This window comes from Chrysochloris asiatica, unplaced genomic scaffold (assembly GCF_000296735.1).
Source record: "Chrysochloris asiatica unplaced genomic scaffold, ChrAsi1.0 scaffold00217, whole genome shotgun sequence".
NCBI lineage: Eukaryota > Metazoa > Chordata > Mammalia > Afrosoricida > Chrysochloridae > Chrysochloris > Chrysochloris asiatica.
This window is the reverse complement of record NW_006408735.1, coordinates 1,222,894-1,231,658: the sequence shown is the minus strand read 5'-3', so window position 1 is coordinate 1,231,658 and position 8,765 is coordinate 1,222,894. Positions and strand designations below refer to the sequence as shown.

Sequence of the window (8,765 nt, the reverse complement as noted above, 5' to 3'; positions counted from 1 at the left end):
GCACAATACACTGATGTAAGTGTATTAACATAACAAAAAAACTTCTATTCCCAAATGGGGTTACAGCCACAAACACAGGTGTTAAGATTTGTGACACATATTTTTTTGGAGGGCACAATTCAATCCATAACATATAGAAATACACATCTATTCTTTTTTGCATTAAAAAAAAATTCTAGAGAAAAAAAAAACAAAAACCAACTAAAATAAATATACCAGAAATAAAATACCATTTGTTCCTCATTTTAATTGTGTTTAGTGCTTAATATAAGATCCAAAAATGTGAGGATTTAAATGTACTTCTAAAGGGCAATATTTTGATAATGAAATAAATCTATTTTTTAATTTTATTTGAAGGGTTTTCAGTGTGAATAAAAGATTTTGGATAATGTGAAGTATTTCTTAAAATGAGTTTCTTGCAGATGGTGAGTAAGAACAAAAAGTGACCTAATTCTGGATAGCTGAGAAACAAATGTTGTCCCAGGTGGTCATCTCAAAGGGACAGAAAATGAAGCAGCTGTTTCCCATTATCACCACTTTTAAGGTACAAGAGTAGCATTCTTTTACCATGCAATAGTTTAAGGTGGTAATTAGATACTACATTCTTCTTTTATCATAGACATTGCAACCAACAGAGAGAACTGATTCAACCTTGCTGATTATATTGCTTCCAGCTATTGAAGCAACAAATTATTTTCTGAAATGAGTTATTACACATCTGGTTTGGGTAGATTAACTAAAATATAAACTCATTTGAATGGTATGTACACATTGAAACTATTAACAGAGGAGACATTAGCCTGAAAATGTTTTGAAGACTACTGGTTTGGGGGCCTGTGAAGCAGAGACAGGTAGGAGAGGTTCTTGGATGGAGGCTTGGAAAAACCAGAGAAGGGGCTTCCCAGAGCAGCCCCAGAGTTTTGGATCTTGTATAAGGTGCCCGGCGCCAATTTCCCGTGCCCATTGGTGGAAAAATCTGACTGTGGAAAGGAATATATAGTGATTGATGAATCAGTTGGGGGTGCTCCCTATAGGGTCCCTCAGCCTGGGTTGAGATCAGAGGGAGGGGCCACAGCCAGGCTGATACAGTGATACCACAGAATGTCTTCTGGGAAAATGAAGTGTGACCGATTTTTTTCACTTTTCTTTCCTCCTCTACCCTATTGCACCCTCCGTGCCCAGCCTGGAAACCTTCAGGCAGATGGCAGCGCAACCCCCAAAGGGTCCAGCGTTGCACCCACAGTTTTCCCACAGCACAGGGAGGAGGTTCTTGGTAGCCTCATTGGTTCTGCAGCCCGATCCTTTGCCTGAGTCTTATGACATCTGACTCTGGGGCCCAAGCCTAATGTTGACCCTTTATAACTGCCTTACCGAGCAAGAAAAAGCAGGTCTGGCCATCCAGCCAAACTGTATATGTACCTTGTAATACCTCAACATAAAAGGCAAGAGCCAACAACAATTATGATATACAGCTATTTTGAGAAATAAGCTGTGCAGAGGCAGGTACCTAATTGAATTTCAGAGATGAAAATAGTGGAATTCATTCTCCCATTCATTTCTCAATATCTATCTGCACACTTCCACTGTGGTGACTATTAGAGGGGCCTGAGCTAGTGGACACCCCCACCCACCGCTGGGGGTTTCTACAGTGCACGGACACTGGCCCGTGTTGGTTGTGGTTTTGTTGTTGGTTTTGAGTGGTGTTTTTTTGTTTTGTTTTTTTTTGTTTTTTTGTAAAATGTTTTATTGTGAGTTATATGATAGTTTACATGGGAGAACATTAGCTTTACCATGGTTATAATTCCCTCTATGTATTATCAACTAACCAAAAGGTATACCCTGCAAGTCTGCCCCTTGGTCATCAGCACACAGCCCCTCTCCCTCTCTGGGTCTAGAGTTCCCAGACACTCCATTTCTCCACGTCATCTTCTCTGCCTCCATTCTGGCATCACTGTTTCTCTGGGTAGGGTCACACACTCCACTCTTCTCTCTTGATGGTCCCAGGGACCTCCGCTCCTGGACTACAAAGTCAACCACTCCCCTCTTTTTGCTATAAGATGTCTATCTTTACATTTCCAACCCTCACAGTCAGTCCTGATAGTAGTTATTCACTATTGAACCACATGTGTGCTATCCACATCTTCTTTCATCAGTCCCACCCAGACAGATTGGATAGTACACAGTGGAGATTCAATTTTCCTCCTCGTCCTCTGGATCTAGGCTCCCTCTTGAAAACTTATAAGCCAGTCACTTCTTGCCTTTGTAGCATGACCCATTTTGGGTAGCCAATGTCCAAGTTGCCCATCCCTGTCTATTCTGTGTATGGAGGGGGTGGCAATGATCCTCACTGTGAAGATTTGTTCCCTCTTTTGAGCTACTGCATCCATAGGTGTGGATCAAGTTCATCAAATTGTGTCAGATTACTCTTTTTTTCCTCTTCTTTCAATTTCTAGTTGAGCTCTGATCATCCAGCCATTGAAGTCAGGTCAAGTGGGAATTATCTACAAGTGTGGGTGTTCTTGTGCATATGCCCTCTCTTCTTATCAGCTGGATGGATCATTCTTCACTTTATTCCTCTGTGGCTATGTTACTGACTATAGGACCAGGAGCCCAGGTCTTGCCATACTTCTGGACAACTAGGTCTGCACGCGGGTTTGCAGAAGTCTATTGAACATGGTAAGACTTAGCTAACATCTTCATTGCTGTTTTTCCCTCATTTCCCCGTATTGGTGATGAATGTGGTCACCAGTCAGAGCACATGTCTGCTTGTGTATTCCCATTGAGTCTTAGTCTTGGAATGGGATTGGCCCTGAGGGGCCTGACCACTTGTCTTGATGTCTCCTGAGCGAGCAACTTGCTTGTCCTTGTAGTTGTCAGCCAGACTGCTATTATTGGTTTGTATTTTCCTGTAGGTCTTTCTTTCAAGAAATATTTTCTGTTCTCCTAGCCACTCCAGACTAGTCTGCTTGTACTTTCAAAAAATTTCCCACCTCAAAAGATTCTGGATGGGGTTCAGTATTCCACCTATGGTCTTCTGTAATGCAGAGGCTCTGCAGGAAACCTCCATCACTGGCATGTTGTAGCCACATTTTATGTATTCCAACCATTTATAGGCAGAAGATGGACTTAGAAACTTTCTGTGGTGATATTTCTGGCTAGTCCCTTCTCTCCCCCTCAAGTGTCTATTTTATAATGTTATGCAAGGGAAACCAAGATTCAAAAGACAGCCAAGCATCTTAACATTATTTCCACTGTTTTGCCCATCCCAACCATCCCTGTATCCCAAAGAGCTGTTGTTCCAAGGTTGTGCATACATCATTATTTACCTCTGTTCCACTTAGCCCATGCAATCTTGCCTAACTGTTCTCCCATCTGACTTGTTTTTCCAACCCCCTTCCTCTTCTTGTGTATTGTCCTCCTCCCTAGCACCCAAACTACCCTGTGCTCCACCTTCCCGTCCTTCCCCTCACCCCACTCCCTTTATCTATTTTTATCCTTTTTTCTGCTTGTTCTTCTATCTTAGTAGTTTTGAGAGATTTGTCTTCCAGATCACTAGTCCTGGCTCCATCTCTTTGATTCTACTCTTTTGCCCTTTCATTGTCTATTTTTTGCCCTAATTGTCTTTTGCCCTAATAATGTCTATTTCTGATATTCCATTATTGATCATTTGGGCCTCTTTCTGTAGGTTTTGAATTGTTTCCAATGCTGTATTTATATTATTTGATTGTTCCTGTATTGCTTTCCTGATTTCTTCCTTATTTTTCCCAACTCCATTGTAAAGTATTTTGAAACATTTTAGAATCATTTTTCTGAATTCCTTCTCAGGCATTTCCAAAGCCTGACCTCCTTCCAGAATAGAGTCCAGGTCTACCTCTCGGTCATTTGTTTCAGACATTTTATCTTGTTTCTGGACTTGCGCTTATATGGTCATCTGCTTTTGCTTCTTCAACATGTTTAGTGTTTAGATGTGGCCCTCATAATTAATTGAGTGTGTATTTTGGTATTTTTATGCTTTCTGATTGTCTCCAGGTAGATGTGATCAGTCTGTGGGCTTCCCTTTTCACTCTTCTTATTGCTTAACTCAGAAAACTTTCACAGGTGTTGTATGCCTCCCTGGTGTATGGCAGTTGCTTTTGGTTCTTGCATGGATTGTGGGGTTTATAGTGTGTGGTTGTAGCTTGCCTATATGGCAGCAATTGCTGTCTCTTCTTGGGTAAGATATACATATATAAATAAAGAGTGCCCCCAAAGTTTAAATGGGGGACAAAACCCAACAAAATAGCAACAGCAAAAGGAAAAAAACTCACCAAAAATCAAAACAAAAAAACTAGATTTAATACTGTAGTCTAAAATCTGTTTGCTCCTCCGCTTGGTCTTTCAGTTTGGTCTCATCCAAGTTGTCGGTTCCAGGCCTCTGACCCCTGCAGATTCTAAAGTATGAGATTTCATAGTTCCACTCCAAGTTCCACTAGCTTTAAGCCTTCAAATTTTTAAAATATTCCTAGATATGTGGTTCATAGTTTTGGAGCTTTGCTCTAAACCCTCTTCACCTGGTATTCTGTGGTATTGCTGATGGAGATCTTCAGTGCACCTGTACCCTATCCACCATCAAGGCCCATCTCTGAGTGGTTCTTGTCTCTGCTTTTATATTGTTTCTGTTTTTGATCCTTTTGGTCTCACTTTTTTACTGATGGTGGGCGCTTTCTCCCGCTACATTACCCAAGAAGAGACAGCAATCAGCAATCATGCCTATATAGCCAAGTTACAAGCATACCTCATAATATCCCACCATAGGGACAGGAGCCAATACCAGCTGCTAGGGAATACACGTGAAAAGGGAAGCCTATCTCCAGATGACATCCACCAGGAGACACTCAATAAGCTTAAACACACATCAACATACATTCATTTCATCATTAAGAACCCACTAAACTACTGAAAATGTCCACGAGAAAACAACAAAAGATCTCAGCATATGTCCAAAAACAGAAAAGAGTAATTGAGACAAGTGATCTGGATGCAGACATAGACTCCCCAATAGAACTATAGCAGGCTTTGGATCTTCCTGACAAAGAATTCAGAAGAATGATATGGAGACATATACAAATGGTCCACAACAGAGTCGAGAAAAATATGGAAGAAGTCAGGCCAGTGCTACAGGAGCAATCAAACAAGATAGATATAGCATTGGAACCAATTCAAAACCTGCAAAAAGAGGTCCAGATGATTCATAATAAAATAACAAAAATGGACAATACACCGAAAGAACAAAGGAGTAGAATTGAAGAGACAGAAGCCAGAACCACCAAGCTGGAAGACAAAGCTCTCAATACTGCTAAGATAGAAGACCAAGCAGAAAAAAAGATAAAAAATAAAAAAAAAAAATCTGAAGAAAGTCTTAGATTCATGCTGGTTAACATGAAGAGGAATAATTTAAGAATTATTGGCATTCCAGAATAGGAAGATTCACACAAATCCACAGAGGAGATAGTTGAAGAACTACTGGAAGAATATTTCCCTAACATTTTGAAGGATGAGAAGATAAACATTCAAGAAACTAAACGAACCCCAGGAAGGATAGACCCCAAAAGGAAATCACCAAGACATATCATAATCAAGCTCTCCAAAATCAAAGACAAGGAAAAAAGAAATAATAAAAGCAGCCAGTGAAAAGAAAAATGTTACCAACAAAGGAAGCAAATCAGATTAAGTTTAAGTTCTGACTTCTCAGCAGAAACCATACAGGCAAGAAGGCAATGGGGAGACTTATATAACCCTAAAAGAAAAAAATAAATAAAATAAGAAAAAACTGCTAACCAAGAATCATCTATCCAGGAAAACTATCAATCAAATAAGATGGTGCAATCAAAACATTCCAGGACAGAAAAAAGCTAAGCACTTCAAAACATCCTAAAGGGAGACCTTTGGCCTGAAAACCAACAAGAACAGACAACAACCAGAGACTGACAGCTGTGACAACACAACCCGGAACTCAGTCAACAAATATCAGAGTCCAGAACAGAACAAAATTACAACAAAGAATTGAGAGGACCTGTGAGGTCAATCAAAGATCAAAGTATTAACAATATTAAAAAAGGGAAAAATATAGGAACAGAGATCCAGGTGGTAAGGAGATCAGGTAGATTGCAGGATACAATAGATTGTCTTAAATGCAGTTAATAGAGTATAGGGTAGCACAAAAGAAAGTTAATATTCCACAACTTACCATGAAAATGAAGATACAAGTAAAACAATGAAGCATTAAAACTAAAAAGAAACTGTCAAGAAATAGAGCAAAACACATGAACTCAGCACAAGAAGTCATAAAGAACAAAAGAATGAACAGCACCCCAAAACCTTAACATAATGACTGCAATTAATTCATGCCTATCAATAATTACACTGAATGCCAATGATTAAATGTACCAGTGAAAAGATAGAGAGTGGCAGAATGGATAAGAAAACAAGACCTTTCAATATGATGCCTCCAAGAGATTCATCTTACACACAAAGATACAAACAGACTAAAAATTAAAGGATGAAAAAATATACACCAAGCTAATTGCAATAAAAACAAGCATGAGTGGCAATACTAATCTCAGATATAATAAACTTTAAGGTTAAAAACCAATATAAGAGATAAGGAAGGACACTATCTCACGATTAAACTGTAAATTGAGCAAGGTAATATAACCATAATAAATATCTATGCTCCCAATGAAAGAGCACCAAGATATATAAAGCAAACCATACTAGAATTTAAGAAAGACATAAGTCTACAATTATAGTGGGAGATTTTAATATGCCAATTTCAAAAAGGGATAGAACAACCAGAAAGAAATTCTACAAATTTACAGAGGAACGAAACAGCATAATCAACCAATTTGAATTCATAGATGTGTACAGAACACTCAACCCAACAATAGCACTATATACATTCTTTTCTAATGCACATGGAACGTTCTCCAGAATTCACCATGTGTTAGGTCACAAAGCAAGCTTTCAGAAATTTACAAACAACAAAATACTACAAAGCATCTTCTCAGACCACAATGCCATAAAATTATAAATCAACAATAAGAAGAGGAAGGAAATTAAGTTGAATACATGGAAACTGAATAAGACTCTGCTGAAAAGTGACTGGATCAAAGAATAAATTAAACGTGAACTCACAAAGTTCCTAGAAACAAATGAGAACGAAAACACAACATACTAAAATTTTGGGGACACAGCAAAAGTGGTGCTGAGAGGACAATTTATTGTGATAAATGAGCACATCTAAAAAGAAGAAAGAACCAAATATAACACATTAACAAAGCATTTTCCAAAATTAGAAACAGACCAACAGAGGGAACCTACAGCCACAAAAAGAAAAGAAATAATAAACATAAGAGCAGAAATAAATGAGATAGAAAACAGAAAAAACTATAGAAAGAATCAACTGGATAAGAAGATGGTTCTTTGAAAGGATTAGTAAAATTGACAAACCATTTTCAAACCTAACAAAATAAAAGAGAGAGAAGACACAAATAACATGAATTAGAAACCACACGGGTGATATCAAAACATAACCAAAGGAAATAAATAGGTTAATAGCAGAATACTATGAAGAGTTGTACTGCAACAAATTTGAAAACATAGTATAGATAGATACATTTTTAGAAAAATATGGCCCACCTAAATTTACACAGAGTGAAGCAGAAGACTTGAACAGACCCAAGTAAAAAATAACTTGATCAGGTCATCAAACAACTCACAAACAAAAGAAGTCCTAGCCCAGATGGCTTCAAGGGTGAGTTCTACCAAACATTCAGGGAAGAGCTGTCATCAATTCTACTCGAATTATTCCAGAATATAGAAGAGGATGGAAAACTTCCTAATACATTTTATGAAGCAACCATAACCCCCATACCAAAACCAGAAAAAGACACCAAAAAGAAAGAAAATTATAAACCAATTATCCTTATGACATAGTTGCAAAAATGCTCAACAAAATCCTAGCCAACAGAATCCAACAGCACATTAAAAAAATAATATATCATAATCAAGGGATTCATATCAGGGAAGCAAGGATCACTCAACATCAGAAAAACAATCCATGTTATCAACTATATAAATAAGAAAAAAGAAAAGGACCACATGATCACATTGATTGATGCAGAAAAGGCATTTGTCAACATCCAACATCCATTCCTGACAGAAACACTCAACTAAATAGGAATTGAAGGGAAATTCCTCAAAATAATTAAGAGCATATATACAAAACTAACAGTCTACATTACTCCCAATGGACAGAAACTGAATGCCTTCCCTCTGCGAACAGGAACCAGACAAGGATGCCCTTAGTCATCACTCCTATTCAATATTATGCTGGAAGTCCTAGCCAGAGCTATAGGGCAAGAGAGGGAAATTAAAGGCATCCAAACTGGCAAAGAGGAAGTAAAACTCTATTTGCAGATGATATGATCCTATGCATAGATATTCCCAAAGACTCAGTAAGAAAGCAACTATACCTCATTGGAAGATTCAACAAAGTGGAAGGGTATACAATCAACATACGAAAATCAGTTGGTTTCCTTTATAGTAATAATGACAGTGAAAAGGACATTAGGAAAGCAAAACAATTTACAATAGCTACCTAAAGGATGAAATATTTAGTAATAACTGTAACCAGAGTAACAAAGGACCTATACAAAGAAAATTATAAAACATTGCTAGAAGAAACCAAAAAGACACTTACAAAAATGGGAGAATGTACCATGCTC

The 8,765-nt window shown here is 38.0% G+C and overlaps 1 pseudogene; it reads left to right on the top strand.

Annotated features, from left to right (window-relative positions):
• Positions 1-1,101: 1,101 nt before the first annotated feature.
• Positions 1,102-8,765, top strand: part of LOC102819455 — a 22,386-nt pseudogene continuing 14,722 nt past the window's right edge.